Source organism: Microtus ochrogaster, linkage group LG2, assembly GCF_000317375.1.
Source record: "Microtus ochrogaster isolate Prairie Vole_2 linkage group LG2, MicOch1.0, whole genome shotgun sequence".
Taxonomy (NCBI): domain Eukaryota; kingdom Metazoa; phylum Chordata; class Mammalia; order Rodentia; family Cricetidae; genus Microtus; species Microtus ochrogaster.
In genome coordinates, this window is record NC_022028.1 from 27,467,804 (window position 1) to 27,483,842 (window position 16,039).

The following is a 16,039-nucleotide window of genomic DNA, read 5'->3' on the forward strand; positions in this document are numbered from 1 at the left end:
CACCACCACCACCACCACCCACACCATCACCACCTGCCGCCGCTGCCGCCGCCGCCGCCGCCGCTGCCGCCGCGCAGACCCAGCACCTGGCCTGGGCCAGTGCGTCTCGGCCGCCTCCCCTCTGCCCAAAGACAGGCGTGCCAGGGCTCTAGGAGGAGGGGAGAACCACTGGGAAGACACCGACCGAGGAGACTCTTTTTGAAGTCCAAGGAAGGAGGGACCAAAAAAAAAAAAAATTAAAGCATAATAAATACCAAGACTGTTTTATATGCATATATAACAAACAAAACCGGAAGAGGAAAAGGGGGCAACCGGGACATCTCGTTTATACTCTGGTGGTGTTTTGTTCTATTTTGAAAGAAGGTTATAGATGCCTAACGCAGCACCGAAACTGCACTCTTGAGGTACTGTACACCCCGAGATGTCCTTCATGGCATCAGTGGAGAACACCTGCTTCGTCCTCCCCTCTGAGACAAGAGAGACACTCCCCTCCCTTTCTTCCACTTCTTCCTAAAGGGCTGCCTAAAAGATCCATGGAAACTTTATTGGGAGAGACCTGAAAAGAAAGATGCACCAGGTTTCATGCAGGTCTGACTCTACTCCAGAACAGTGTTTTTCTTGGCCATATTAAAGTCTTTGGGGGAAAAAATAAATCAACTATAAAATAGGAAGGAAGGAGAAACAGAGTCTGGGACGGGGGAGAAGATTCACAATTTCTGAAGTTCACAGACTGAATAGAAAAGCCAAAAGAAAGCATCCTCGCGGTAACCTTGGAAATAAAAGCAGCGCTAAAGAGCCCGGGCTGGGCGAGGCTGAAGGCCAGGCACGTCCAGCCGCCAGCGGGGAGGGCACAGCAGCGGGGGCCGAGGCCCAGCCTTTGAGACCGCCCAGAGAGGCCAGGCCACCGCCACCGAACCCGACTGCCACTTGGGGTGGACCATGCCTAAAGATTCCACCGCTAATATTTTTTTTATTAACATTTTTTTATTTTTTATTTCTGGACTGACTCCGATAAAAAAAAAAAAAGAGTGTGGAAAGAGAGCACCAGCCGCCGCACTTCCCTTGACTTCTGCCCTCAATCCGTTGCCAACTTTGATTGAATGGGTGCTGCGGATGTGATTATGTAATACTGCCATTTCCAAGCAGTGTTTTTGGTAGGTTTTAATAAACAGACTTTTCAAATGACGGCAATATAGAATCGTTAGATCCGTTGTTGATCTAAAAATATTTGCTTTATATTTTCATTAAATGACTTCTTTTAATATTTTATTCAGAATACTTATGAACTGCTGCAAAACGGTAATTTATTTTTCCCCAGATCTTGTATTACGTGTTTTTTTCAGACGAGCACAAATCAAAATGAAATGAAAATATGGACAGTTGTTAGGTAATAAGGGTATCTTTTGATGTGATCCTTTGATTGTAATTTAATTTGAGTAGTGATTCCGTAAGAGCTGATTGAGAAAATAAATTTGTTAGAATGAAATAGTCTGTGTCTGATGCATCAACACTGTGTGGGAAGAAGAGTTCTCTAGAAAATATTTTTTTACTGATGGAGATCCTTAAGTAGTAGAGCATCAAGGGAGCAGAGCTTCCCCCACGCAAAGGTGTGTTTGGAAACCTCCAGATCAGGCTAGGATTGCTGAAAACATCTGTGCTTTAGCAATAGAGGTTGTTCACTCCTTGTTGATCCATACATTTCACAGTATTTTCCTTACCCTCAGCTTCACTGTCTCTAGTGTTTTTTGCTGAGCGATCTATAACTACTAGCCATTTTCTTGAAGGTACCTGTTTTGAATCGCATGATTGAGCTACATCACCACTGAAAATAAACCCACCCGGTCAATCATGGTAAATGCAACCCCTCATAGTTCAGTCTCTCTTTTTTTTTCTCTCTCTCTCTCTATCTTCTTATCTTCCAATATATCCCTGTTTCTTTTTTCCTGAAGATCAATAGTTGCAAAGGATAGCTTATAAACCATTGAAGTATTTTAATATCAATTACTTCCCATTGCTACCTATACGTGATTAAATTTCGGTTATTAAGCTTATGGTAAGCTTTTCTTATTGCTTTCATGAAAGAAGACCTTGCAGAGAGCCCTGCTTGACTCTGTACTTGGATGGTCACCAGCTCAGACTCGAGGCTGCCCATTTCTGTGGTTTGGTCCTCCGGAAACTTGGTTCTTCACCTTTTCCAGTGCTGAGGGCTTTAGCTTTTTGGGTCACTTTTTAGATCAGCCCCTGCAGAGTGGTCACATTAATCAAGTTAATGTATCAATATTTACACCATGGAAAGATGAAAACTTAGTGCCTCGGGTTGTGAGTGCTAAAGATGAGAAAGGCTCTGGTTGGTTGACTCCCTGTATGTTTTTTTTTCTTTAAAAACTGAGGGAGAACGCAGTGGTTTTTACACAAGAATTTTCCCCATCTCACTTAGCTACCACTCACTTTTTGCCTAATTTTGTCGCCTTCACTGGCTCAACCTTCCCACCCCCGTAATTTAGATTCAGGGGTCTAAAAATCCTGGGAAACTATAAGAGTAAGGAACAATTATTTCTCCCAGAGAGACCCTATAGCACGAACCAAGCCCCAGCCAGAGGGCCATGTATTGGGTGGCATTATTTTTGACACTAAATTGCACTAAAACTCACCATCATTCTGATTTGTGAAATCTGAAAGAGTCCATATTTATTCAGCAGAAGGGGGTTGTAGATAAGAAACTACATTTTACTTTTCTCTAGGTTGCTGTTTTCTGTTTCTCCTGCTATTGTTATTGCCCTTCCCTGGGAACAACTTGGTGTGGGGGTGGGGTGAGGCTCACCATCATTTTTCTTTTGGTGTTGTTACTCTTGTTGTTTGAGGGACTGTAAGAGTAAGCCAAGAAGACCTGTCTGGAAACCCAGGAAAGGGCAGGTTGGTTGTGAGTGGAGCACACCACTGGCATATGAGAGGAATCATGAGTTGGCTTTTTTGCATAGGGGTGCTTTTTGTTTTGTTTTGTTTTGTTTTGTTTGATTGTTTTCCTCCTGGAATAGTGGTGCTTGACTAGAAGGGGGAATGGGTCTATTTAAATTTTTAGGAGGTCTCTACTTACTTGATTTAGCTGAGGACAAGGGAGCTAACAATTAGATTTTTTTTTACGCTGTTTTCTATTTAAAAAGAACCTTTGCTGATTATTTCGGAAGAAGCCTTGATTTAGAAGTGAAGAATCTGGGCACGCAAGGCGATTTGTTTGTCATTTTGCATTTTGTAAAGGAAGCTGATGCTTGCACTTTTTTTTTTTAAAGTCAACCCTTTGAATGTATTTACAAAATGAAATTCCTGGTTGAAACACTACAGAAAAGATATAAAGCAAGAGGTTTTGTGCTAAGGCTCATATTGTTACACATGTAAATAATGAAAATATTGTTATATATCCCCAGATCTTTTTAATGAATTTGGTTATTGTGTTCCATTGCAGCACAAATGTCTTGTGCTTCCTAAGCCTCCCATTTGTTTCCTCCTCCCATTTCAACCCAAAGGAAAGTGGCAAAGTTCTGTCCCATCAACCTGGTTAGTTACAAACTAGGCCCATTTGTAGTTCTCAGAGACTGTGGCTCCTGGGCTCTAGACCACTTCGTCTGCCTGGTCACCTTCCCCTAACAATTTTCTCCAATAAATAATTCAAGGTGTAATTAAAAATATAAGTAAATTTGCTGTTATTGCGCTGCATTTTCCCTCCTTAGTATTACCCAAGGATTCTCTCTCTCCTCTCTCTCTCTCTCTCTCTCTCTCTCTCTCTCTCTCTCTCTCTCTGATTCCCTCTGCTTCCCCGTGGCCTCCGGTGTTTGCTCATCCCATGCTCATGATCTGTTTTGTATGAATGGTTTTCAACCTTCAGAGAATAATTGGTTCTTATATCAAATGCAGTATATACTCTTCATAGTTTTATCACTGAGTGTAATATTTTAAATAATTTTAACAATTAAATTTGCTTTTTAAATTATATATTTGTAAAGTATTTATCCTGTTGGAAGCAACAATATATTGTTGTATTTATTCGTTTATTTTTGTAATAAATGATCAACGTCTTCAAGCTAAATCAAAAATGACACTTTTATATATCGATACAAAATGCATTTAAAGAGATGGGCACATTTGCACCAATTTGTATGTAAATAGAGTAAGAGCCACCAGTAACTTGTAGCTTTCAGAACTAAATTGAAGGAAGAAACATTCTTTCCACATGGAGTTTAGTTTGCCCAAGTTCCAGGGTAATTAATCAACTCTGAAATAAATGCAACAGGTATTGGCAGTACATATAGGCTTGAAATTAGATATTTAGGATGCGGGCCTGCTTTTTTTTCCCCCCCACCCTCTTAAAATGGAAAGATATTAAAGAACTTTGTTCTTTCCCCGAAGTGCACGAGGTTGGCTGTACTGATCAGATGCTGAGTTTCGGTGACAAACCCCCAGACACCTGGCTGTGATTGACTTCTGTGTTGGGGGAAGGAGAAAGCAGCTGAGAGTTCCAGTGTTTCAGCGATCCAGAGCAGGTGACAGACTGAACAGAGTAATGCCAGGCTTAACAGCAACAACCAAAATGTTTAGACCCTTTTAAAACGACCGAGGGTCGAGCCCCTCCTTCTCCGGTCCCGCTACAGACAGAAGTAATCAGTGCAGGTGTTGTTGTTAGCAGTGGTGCGTGAGAGAGTTGGGGGGGGGGGGGGGGGCTTGCTTCGCTGGACCAGCCAGAGCTCTTTGCTTTGCTTGGCTGGCCATTTCAATTCCTCGGGGTTCCTAGTCCCCGGGCCTGAAGGTCGCCCATGTGACCTCCTGGCTGCGGGGAGCCCCAGGATAGGCTTGATCTTGATTTCAGTAAGGAAATCAGAGGGCTCTGTGTTTACCTCCTGAACTTTCCAGCCTAGGGAAGGAAATAGAGAGGAGTCTGGAAGAGCAGGGGATGGGGGAAGGCGGAGATAGCAAGAGGGGTACTTGTGTAATCAGATTCTTTGATTTTGTTAGCCTGGCTCATGGCCTATTAATTAGATTACTCTCTCTTTCATTCTTGATTTCACATCCGTGTTTGTTCCTGTATCCTAAAATGTGGGCGCGAACTTGGCGAGCAGGAGCCTATGATGTCACTGCCGGCCAGTGGCGGCGGCCTGGCCTTCTGGTGGGCTGTGGGCTGCTTTCTTGATGAGCCCGCTTTTCCTCGAGGAAGAGTGGGGCTCTGGCAGTGACCTCAGAGGGGTCTGGGAAGAGGGCAACAGGCATTCTCCTGGCCGCTCCTGTGGGGTGTGTGTGTGTGTGTGTGTGTGTGTGTGTGTGTGTGTGTGTGTGTGTGTGTACGCGCACAAAGGGAAGGAATGGGAAAATTCAGTCAGGTCTGAACTGGGAAGCCCTAGGGACACTGGCGACTTAGTCAGGTGAAGGTTGGCTTCAGGTGAAAACCCGTGAGCACCGGAGGCGAGTGGGAGGGGTCTAGGCAGTTGGCAGTCAAAAGTCCCTGAGGGAGGGCCGTGCTGGGAGCCGAGGTGGGGTGGTGGCGGTGGCCGCGGGGGCGGCCCGGTTCAGGCTCGGCCCAGCAAGGCCCCGGTAGTCGAATGGTGGCAGCTGCTGCGGGTCGCACAAGTTGTTTTCCTCGTGGAGACCATTCAGCAAAAACGCAGGATCCTTTCTCAAAGATTTAAATTTCGCGGATGAATTACCATACACCGGTTGCTTAGCAACTAAATTCAAGCCGGGCTAAGAATATGCAAGCTTTTTGTATTCTCATTAATAAAAATGCCACTCTGACACAGCAACCCGACTTTGGATCACTGCAACTTCTGTAAAAGCCGTAGGAGAATACAAACCGATCCTGCCATTTAATTACAGATCAAAATGGCTTGAAACGTGATGTTTTGTTCATCTATCTTCCTAAAAGCGATGTAAAAAATAACGGCTTTCAAGAACAGTAGTAAATTTTCTTCTTCTTTTTAAATGGAGTTGTCTGTCGAGGTTACTGATAATTGTCAAGTGAAACCTCTTGAAATGTCCCTTTTCATCAACGTTTCTACTCTTTTTGAGTTCTTCCCCCAACTCAGTACTATTATTGTTATTGTGGAGATCCTCAGCCTTGGACACCTTTGAGACTGTGGCTGTTGAGAAAGTAATCCACATGCCCACATTGGCTAGAGGAAGCCTGAGAAAAAAAGAGAGTACAGACAGGAAAAGTTGTGGAAGTTTTCTTGAAAGGCTGGAGGAGTTGTTGAAGGCTCTGATGGCCTAAGTTTGGAGGTCTGGTCTGTCACTTTCTGTCAGGCAGGTGGGAAGTAAAAGAGAAATGCCTGTTGTTCTTAGATTTTCTGTTCTGGGGTCGTGAGTCTGCCTCCTGCTCACTGAGAGTTGAATTTAGGGCCTTGCTGACCAGGATTTTCCCAGAAATTCTCCTCCCAGCTTCTCCTGGCCCAGGAGCTTGGGGCCCCGACAAAGTAAAGACTCTTGACCCCCTGGGTCTTCAAAGAACATGGCCCAGGTCTCGGACTAGAGCCAGAGATTTATTGTATTCAAGGGGCAAACTTCGCGCCTCTCCCAAAGGATGCGGCCTGTGAAGGGTGATGTGTTGCTTTAGAAGAGACTTCTTTTGAAACATTCCAAAAGTTGAGGGTGAGGCAGTAAGGGCAGACTGACCTTGTTCAGGCAGGCCTTGTTGTTTGGGAGTTTATGGGAGTCTTGGCTGCTGGGACTGTGGAGCAGCAGGAGTCAGGGCTGTGTGCTTTGTGGAAGTTTTGGGCCCTTGCTGGCCTTTCCCAGCGTGGAGTTCTTGAATAGCCCTGAATGCTTGGACAGGCCTTGGCTTTTCTTGGCTTCTCTTGGGCCATAAGGATGCCGAGGTGGCCAGGCGGTTACCAGATCACCTAAAGCACAGGATCTCAGCCCCGACACTGGGGACCCTTAGGCCTACCATACCCAATGTCTTATGGAGCCTGAGCCCTGACAGTATGCCAATCGGCTTGTGTGTACCCAATGTCCCACCAGGAAAGATTCATGCTGACTTTGCTTCGAAACTCACAAAATATGGAGGAGCTTAGCTTTAGATAAAACAGTGGTAAAAATGTGAAGCCCTCAACACACACACACACACACACACACACACACAGGTTCCGGTAACATTCCCAGAGGGCTGGCTGCACGGGGTCACCGCACCCCCCCCCCCCCCGAGCCCCCCCCCCCCCCCCCGCGCCCCTGCAGTCCTTAAAATCTTGCAAACGGGAAACCTGAGAGGAGATGTGTCCCCAGGTCATCCTGGCAAAGCAGAAATTGGGAACCTCACAAATGACTAGATGCAGCCGGACTTAAGGGGAGCAAAGGCAAATGAGTTACCCTCTTTTCTAGAGTGTTAACAAGGCAATACAGCTTCTTTTTTCCTTTTGAATTATAAAAGATACATAATAAACAATGACCTGTTTACTTACAAATACAGTCGTGCCCCCCCCCCACACACAAGCCATATTCTGTATGTAAGCCACTAATGGACCCTGGTGATTTTTCCTTCTACTTTGGAAACATTGTTAGCTCTTTGGAAAGAAGGGGGCAGTCTTCCTGTTGCTTGAAAAAAAAAAAGTAGCAAGTACTTGGACAGTTTCTGTCTGTGGATACATTTATCACTATGAAATAACCTTCTAAAATACGTGACAAGGGGTTTTCTCTTTGACTCTTCGGTTGTGTGTTGGGCATCGGTGAGGGGCCCAGTGGGGAATGTGAGGTAATGTGACCCTCTGTGTGTGTGCTTTGCTTGGGGACACAAGGAAACTTTAAATAACTGGAGTTGGCTAAGAATATGAGGAGTAAAAGATCTCTGGTTTCCAGAGATTAGGGACTGTCTATGGGATGCAGTGTGGTGCGTTACTCAGGCTGCCTCCTTCGTACAGGGATGGGGAAGCAAGTGTGGAGGTGTTACTTACTTGGGGCACAAGGCTCATCTTTTTAATTTGGACTTTCCTTCAAGTGTCGCCCCACCCTCTGGTAAGAACAGTTCAGGGGAAGGCACAGGACACATCTAGACTGTGACTGTGGCTCCGTAAGTCCCTGATACTAGTCGATTTACAAGAGACAAATGATGGGCCAGACACTGCATGAGGGAAGCACAAGCATCTTTTAATTCTTTTTCCTTCCTTCCTTCCTTCCTTCCTTCCTTCCTTCCTTCCTTCCTTCCTTTCTTTCTTTGTTTTCTTTTTTAACGAACAAGAGATATTTTGTTGAAGCATGTCCAGGAGCTCAGGAATGATGTGCCCCCAGGACGGGCTCTCAGCAGAAGGTGGATCCCGGATCATTGGCTTGAACTTCGCACACTGAAACAAAACAGATACTGGTTTCCAAAGGCTCCCAAGTCAGCACTAGAATGAAAAGTGTCAAATCTCATTCTACCCAGGTCAGACACAGCGCCCACCTCTTTGAGCAGAAGCCAAGCTGGCAGGCTCTCAGAACCCCTGAAATGGGCTGGCAGGGAAGGGGTTAGCTTTTCATTTATATTTTCAAGTCTGAAAAACCCACCTGCACAGTTAAAGAAAAATTCAATAGATCTCATCAGAAAGTGGACCGGCACCCCAAAAATAGCAAAAGGAAAATAAAAGTCTTAGTGGTTTGGCCTCAAGACTCTCCTGACTTACAATGGTAAAAAGGCCAGTCGGTAAACAAAATAGAACCATTTGCAATGAACACTTTTAAGGAGAGAGGTCTTTCAAATTTTAAAATTGCACCAGCAAGTCTAATTTCTATGTTGTATCCCCTGAAGATTTCTACCCAGAAGGGCTTTTAAAAATTCTCAACCCCAAGAGAAAGACCTTTAACCTCTTCCAAGAGCTATTTAATAGCTGTCCCATGTGTTTTTTGTTTTCTGCAGTGATGAGAACACAGGGCCTTGCAAATGCTAGGTAAGATGGAGCCAGCTTCGAGGTGTGTGCAGGGAGGGGCTTCCTTTAAACACTCTCCCTCTGAGATGACTCACCAACCCTTGTCCTCAATGCTTTTAACAAGAGAGGTGTGCCTAGCTGTCAGCCTCAACTGCGCAGTCTTGGGGGGATTAGAAGTGTTAGGCACCCAAAGGCACAGAGCAGCTAGTATCTGAAATGGGCTTTCTGCTCCTCAAAGAGGGGGGGCTGGCAAGGTCAGCAGTAGTGGGCCTGTTCCCCCAGGCTCTCCTGGGGGTCTCAAAGAAGAAGCCTGCAGAGGGGAGGGGCGATGGAAGTGAGGAGCCAGGAGACCAAAAGAGAAATCACTTACCTCAACCCTTTGTTCTGGAGTGTGAGCTAGGGCATCAGAGGGAAACAAAAGCCCCCAGAGAACGAGGCTTCTACTTCATTTGTATCTCCCCGGACCCTTACCAGAAAACCAGGCTGGTTGGCTGGGGTCAAAAATAAATAAAGAAAAGGCAACTTGAGGGATCTTTACCTTACAGATACACCATCGGCAGGGAGAGGTACATACACTTGATTTTCTCCAAGTGACTGTGTGGTGTGCAGGTAGAAAGGCCTGGAAAAGAAACAGGAAAACAAATGGAATAGGAAGGCTTGGGGTGGGGGTGGGGTAGGGGGTAGCTGTATAGGACCAGTGTGCATGCAGAGCTGGTGTGTGTGTAAATAGTTGTATTTCTACCCTCTGTATACCAGAGCACCCTTCGTGGATCCTGCTTAACCCTGTACCCTGGCTCAGGGGGATTTATACTTATGGCAACTGAGTGGAAAGCAATTGTTCCCACAAATCCTGCAAGCTGACTGCCATTTGGCAAGCGCCAGCCAGGAAGTACAGAGCTTGGCATCCTCAATCAGTGAGCTCTTTCTGCTTTGAGCCTTACCAGGGGAGGACAGGTGTCTTCCTCTCTTTTGAACCCTGTGGATGTCAAGCTCAGTTGTCCCTGCCATGCTAGGAACGCTTACTTCTTCATCAGGCTACTGGACTGGAATGTGTAGCAGCATGAGGAGGTCACTTTCAAAATGCTTAATTTGTAAGGATGGGGGTGGAGAGCCCATCCTAAAGGCCAAACAAACCATGTTTATCTGCCCTGACCTGGGGGAGAGATTTTAAGTAGGGGGCAAGCATCTGGTAGGATGCTATGGACCCCAGGAAGATTCTCCTCTGCAGGGGTAGGGAAGGAAGATAGTGAGGGGTCTGTAAGAGCTGCTGAAGGCTTGCTCTAACAAAGCTCTAACAAAGGCTTCCTGCAAGCTTACTCTCAAGGCACTTTCAAAAACCACACACCTAGCAGGCATGTCCCCAGGTCCCAGGGTATGGAGCAGATTGATCATTCAGACAGGGAGACAATGTCAATGGTGTGTGGCTGGCTGCCTGGGGGGCGGGGGGGGCTCAGCCTAAGAGTCCTGTTAACCCACAAGCCTCTAGGGACCTGGGTGCATGATTGTGCCTGGGCCTTTGGGGACTTATTTCTAGCTGATCTCCCAGACAGTTCAGCAAGGCTGAGGCCAAAGCCCTGCGGAGGAACAAGACTTGCTCTTGGTTGTCTTGGTAAGGCTGAGGGTAGCTTTGACTCAAAGAAGCCTCCTTGCTGAGTAAGAGGAAGAAGGAAGGCTCACAAATGGAGAAGGCTCCTTGGGTTAGGTGGGTGTCTGAGTCAGGATGGCCTTTGCAGGAAAAGAGCAGGCTGCTGTGGAAAAGATGTTCCCGTACCATGAGCTGGACCACAGAGAGGACGTAGGCATCTCCAAGCCATTAAGCCCATTACTTGGCTATTGCTTCCTCAGCGCAGCTAGAGACTTGCAGGACTGAAATCTACATGGGGCAAGTGGGAGGAAAAGAGAAAGAAACCATCACAACAAACTACCTTAAAGACCATAACTGTACATCCCCACAATGAAAAGTAAGGCCCAGGTGCAGCTTCCATACCCGCCTCCAAGTTGGTAGCTGCAGCATCTCTTTAGGAACCACAGAGCAGCTCAGCGCACAACAAGCAGATAATGAGGCCTTCAGAGCTCGAGTTCAAGGCTAGGAGCAGGTACAAAAAAACACCACAGATGTTACTCCTTACACGACAAGGCAGGTGGTGAGGATACAACTCTAGGAAAAGATCTGACAAGTGTGTGTGTGTGTGTGTGTGTGTGTGTGTGAAATACAGTCAGTGATTCTTCCTTCCCTTTCTAGAAAAGGTGTTCCCTTTCCTAATTCAACCCAAACAGAAGCCCAGAGAGACTGCCACAGACCTCCGGTCCAGCAGAGCCTCCTAACTCCCCTAAATAACCCCATTCCCAAAGCTACCCCCCAGACTCTTCACCCTCTTTCTTTTCTCACAGGCCTGGGCAGTGCTGAGCCACCCCAGGAATGGCCTCAGCAGGATTTTCTAGACATTTCTGCCAGGGAGAAAGCCTTGGTGAGATTTCAGGAGGCAGTGACTGACGTGGACTCCACCCTTGGCTATATCCAAATACAAATGAGACGCATTTTGGCTGATCAGTCCAATGTAGTTCATGAAACTGTCTTGTCAAATTTTCTAGTCAAAAATAATAGAAGAAGAAGAAGAGAAAAAACACTGTAAAGATCTTACATGTGAAGTTTCCATACAAAGAGCCAGGTGAGGGCAGGGACGGGGAGCTAGCTGCAAACAGCATCCAACAAACCTCCTAAAGTGCAACCTCATGCCACAAAGGAGAAAAAGAGGTGAAAATGATTCTGGTTGCCTGCGAGACACCCCGATAAAAGTAGATGGGCTCTAGCTAGGGAAATCTTTAAAGCTGTAGAATTTTGTTCTTAGAAAACATTTGTTTTCATAGACTTGGGTTGCTAGGGATGGGTCAGCCTCCCCCTAGCTTACCTGGCATCCTGAACCACCGTGCAAGAGCCACCTATGAGGATGGTATAGTGATGAATAGGTTTTCTGGCCTAACCTAATCCTAATCTGAAAGATGGGAGCTCGCCTCCTTTCTTGTCTATTTCCAAAGTTTATAAGTTCAAGAAACCCCAGATTCTCCCACCAGGTATTCTGAGAGGTAGGTCCTACCAGGCTCTGGTGCTGTGGATCTCTTTGGATTGGGGATGGGGGTGAGGACAAGTTGGAGGACCAGTTTTACTGGTCACTTTGGGAGAGCTCTGGTCTTTCCTCTATCCTGGAATCCTAGAATGCTCAGGACAAGTGGATTAGACCACAGACCCATCAGATCTAGGGTAACATCACTCCCATCTCCTTAGTCTCAGGACATTCCTGGTCTTCAATTTGTCCAAAACTACCGATTGTTTTTTTTTTCCTTCCCTGCCCCCAAGCCCTGCTCCACTCCACCATGGACTTGGTAGGGAGGCTCCAGAGCCCCCAGGAGCCCTGTTGTAGCCTCCAGTTCACTCTCTCATGGCATCCACAGGGAATTTGTTCTCAGGACACTTAGGGACAGAGGGAATTTGCTGCTGACCTGGACGCTCTGTTGTTGAGCTGTGCCCCTGGGGTGAGCTGCCCACTGAAAGCACTAGTTTTACTTTCAGGACCCCACTCAGGGTACTAACAGTCTAAGCTAGACCAAAAAAAAAGTATTGTCCCTGGGGAACCACTGAAGAGAAAATTCGAAGCATCATCCCATTCAAAGGAAGTTTAGGTTTCAGGACCCTTTAGATACCAAAGAAAAAAGAGAATTCCACGCCATCCTCTTACCTGTTGCCTGCTGAGGATACTGTCCTTGCCTGCAGTATTTTTTTGGCCATCCCACCATGAGCGACACCCCACTGCCCGGCAATTAACTCTGACATAACAGAAGTGAGGAGGAGGTCCATGGGCTTCACTTAAGGGAAGAGGCCACCCAGAGCTCCAAAATAATCAAAAGCTTTAGTGCTGCTGAGAGAGGACCTGTTAATCCCAAGCAGGTCAAGGGTGGGCCACACAGCCTAGGCATCTATGCCCATATCGCCCTGGCAACCTGGCAGGTACATCAGAACCAGATGCACCCTGGTGTTATGGGCTTCCACCCAGGAGCTGAAGTGCTGGGCAGATGTCTTGAGCAAGACAGACTTCAATTTCGTTGCACGAACAATCCCAGTGCTCTAGAAAGCCAAGAGGAGGACACTATGAGCAGAGGCGACATACAAGATAAACTGCCCCCTCCACCTGCTCAGCTCACCTGTTTCCGAGAGGTAGAAGGACCTGTGTTAAGTTGCCCCCCCCCCTTTCTAACTGTGGACTTGAAGAGCAATTTAATTCCCTCCTTTGCTCCATGCCTCCCCTGCACACACAACTGAGCGTGGTTCTCCACTTGGGGATAACAAGAGGCTGGCAAAGAGACAGAGAGAAGTGGCAGATGGCCTCCTGGAAAAAGCAGGCCCAGCCACACAGTAGCCCTGAAACTGATAAACTCCTCTGATACTTGCCCCTCTTCAGACAGCCACTCGGTTCCTTTCATCTGACTCACCAGAGGCCCGTGAGCTCACCAGCTAAAACCACTAAAAACATAGCACCAGTTCTTCATTTTCTCCTAGGTTCCATCTTTTTCACCCTCTCGTTCTCCACACCCCCACCCAGGCAGGCCTTGCCCCATCTGAAGTAAGAAGTTAAAACAACTTGTTCTTTTAAATGACCTCCGGTCTTCGCCACTACCAGAACACTGGGAGAGTGTACCCTCACCTTGCCCCAAGTCCACTTCCAAACCAAGTCGGTTGTAACCACCATAGTCAATGACAGTCTGCAGAACTTGAAAGGATCTGAAATCAAGATTCCATTACTTACCAGAAGTAGCAACGAACTTTACTGAAAGAAACAAATTCAGCATTGACAAGGAATACACACACACACACACACACACACACACACACACACACACTCCTTAAAACATCATGTAGTTTTCTAACTTCCTGCGGGTTTAGGGGAGGGATGATGTAAACAATCTTAGGCAACCGATTTTAAAAATCACTTGATTGTATTGTCCGAGTTTGAAGTTCTAGACTATAATCGTAAGTAATAAAGTCGTTAATAGGCATAATTGGTATCTCGTTGATCCATGTAACTGGTGCTTTATTAGTGACCCAACTTAGTTTTGTGGCAAAATACAGGTGGTTTAGGATCCGTAAAAGGAAGCTAGTCATTTTCAGGCAACTTTCCCCAGCAGAAGGCAAAGTGCAGATAGACATCTGTCTCACATTCGCTCCTCTGCTTTTCTGTACATTTAAGAATAAACAGTACAGATCTGGGTTTTGATTTCTCTAGATGAGGTCATAAAGTACCGTGTGTGTGTGTGTGTGTGTGTGTGTGTGTGTGTGTGTGTGTGACTGAAGATTCATGGCTATCGTGGCTATCATCATGCGCGTTAAAAACAGCGAAGAACTCGGTGTAAACAGAGAAGGAACGGGCTCGCTAGTGAGATCAAGTGTCTGACCAAGTTCACTTTCCACCCCTTCGCAGGAAGAGGGTCGGTCACCCGCTGAAAGCGAAAGCTCTGGGGATTTGGAAGAGCACCCCGCAGACATCCTGGGTTCTGGGGCTTTCTCCCAGCACTCCCACCCATATCCCGCTTCAAAGTCCTTCTGCAGGACTTGGTGATTCAGGGTGCCCAATGCGGGCTAGCTTCCCGGAGCTCTCCTTGCCCCGTGCAGGCTCAGTAACGCCCTGGACTCACCCCGTGCGGTAGGTCCACTCCCTCGAGACTAGAAACGGATCCCCAGTCGGGCAGTGCGGGAAGCCACGTCTCAGCAACGTCAACCCCCACCGCGGCGCTTGCCTGAATCTGGGCTCCAGAGGAGCCGAAGTCGGGCAGCCACCGGCGGTGGGGGCAGGGAGGCCCGGGAGAGCCTCAGCCTCCAGCTGGGTTGCGGCTTTCTTATGGAAATGACCCGAGCCCGCCTGCTGGACCCGAGTGAGTCCCCTGGTCCCCAGTCTTCTCTCTACGAAGCTTTTCCTCCCCCGCAAACCCTTGTCCTCCGCGTCTTACCCTAGCGGGACGGGTGGCGATGAGCGAGCTGTGCGCCCCGGCCGCAGAGCCTGGGCCGGGTCTCCCCCTAGGCCCGACGGGCTTCAGTTCCACATTAAATATTCATAGCAATTGCTACTTTCTTAAAGGAGAACCCACCGCGCGGGAAAGTTCCCAGCCAAGGGAACTCACAAAGGAAGGTGTCCGCTCCCTCTAGTCCTGGGGGTGGCCTGGCGCACAGCTCCGAGCGCTCCGACAGACAGAGAAGGGAAGGGCCAAAGTACCCGCTCTCCTACTGTCACGATATTTCTTGTAGAGTGTGAGAGAAGAGGTGAGCTTAGAAAGCTGATCATTGTTTACATAATTACTTGAAAATGAGGGGTCATATCGAACGCTTTTGGGGTTTCCAAAGCATTTCGTTATTTTCTTTCATTTCATGATTTTAAAAGGAAGGTGGTTTAACTTCATTCGGGCGTCATCGGCCCCGAGGACCAGAAAGTAAGTTTGCCCTGTATTGTTTGTTGGAAAGAGGCACTCAGCGAACTTATAAAACCTCACACGGAGAAACCGTTTCACTGGAGAGCACCTGCCCCAAGTTCTAAAAGTGATCCTGGGCTGCCCTGCAGAGCTGGGGCTTGAGGGTTCAGAACCTGTGTGGGGTGTGCTTGGGGAGGATTGATTCGAACCCCAGCTCCACTGCTCAGTGCCCGGCCTCTTTCTTCCAGGAGCTCAGAGGGCCTGCGTGGTGTGCGGTCCCCGGGCTTCCCAAGACCGAAACTCATCTGCTTGGCTCCTCAACCGGGCCCAGGAGAAAACCGAGGCGGGAAATGGAGAGGAAGCAGTGAAAGTTCTGGGCCCACTGCGGAGGCCGGGCCTGGGATGCACCCCGCCTGGGGCCAGCTGACCCGTGACTGCTCCTCGCGGTGCCAGGCGACGCCCGCGCCTTGTGTCCCGTCCACCGTCCCCCCCTCTCCCCGCCCCGCCACCACCCCCTTCCCTGCGCACGCCCACTCCACACACTCTCACTCCCTATGGCTCTTTTTGTTCCAGGCCAGGAGTACTTTCACAAATGGTTAGAAAGTCTTGAGCGCCATCTAACGGGAGCAGCAAAAAGTTGAAAGTGGGTGGAGGTTAAGACCCCAGGCTGGGCGTGGAAGAGTCCCATCCATAACTCTGTGGGCACTCTG

General features: G+C 47.7%; 1 long non-coding RNA gene across 11 annotated transcripts; it reads right to left on the reverse strand.

Moving 5' to 3' along the window:
• Positions 1-8,140: 8,140 nt before the first annotated feature.
• Positions 8,141-15,437, reverse strand: LOC106144124. Of its 11 annotated transcripts, XR_003378129.1 has the most exons (8): positions 14,874-15,437; positions 13,574-13,650; positions 12,611-12,996; positions 11,786-11,816; positions 10,864-11,606; positions 10,648-10,749; positions 9,415-9,495; positions 8,141-8,315 (listed from the first exon to the last, which is right to left on the reverse strand). It is a non-coding gene; the product is annotated as an uncharacterized LOC106144124 (long non-coding RNA). The 11 variants fall into 11 exon arrangements; XR_003378130.1 differs by lacking the exon at positions 11,786-11,816; XR_003378127.1 differs by having other exon boundaries at positions 10,864-11,816.
• Between the last annotated feature and the right edge of the window lie 602 nt (positions 15,438-16,039).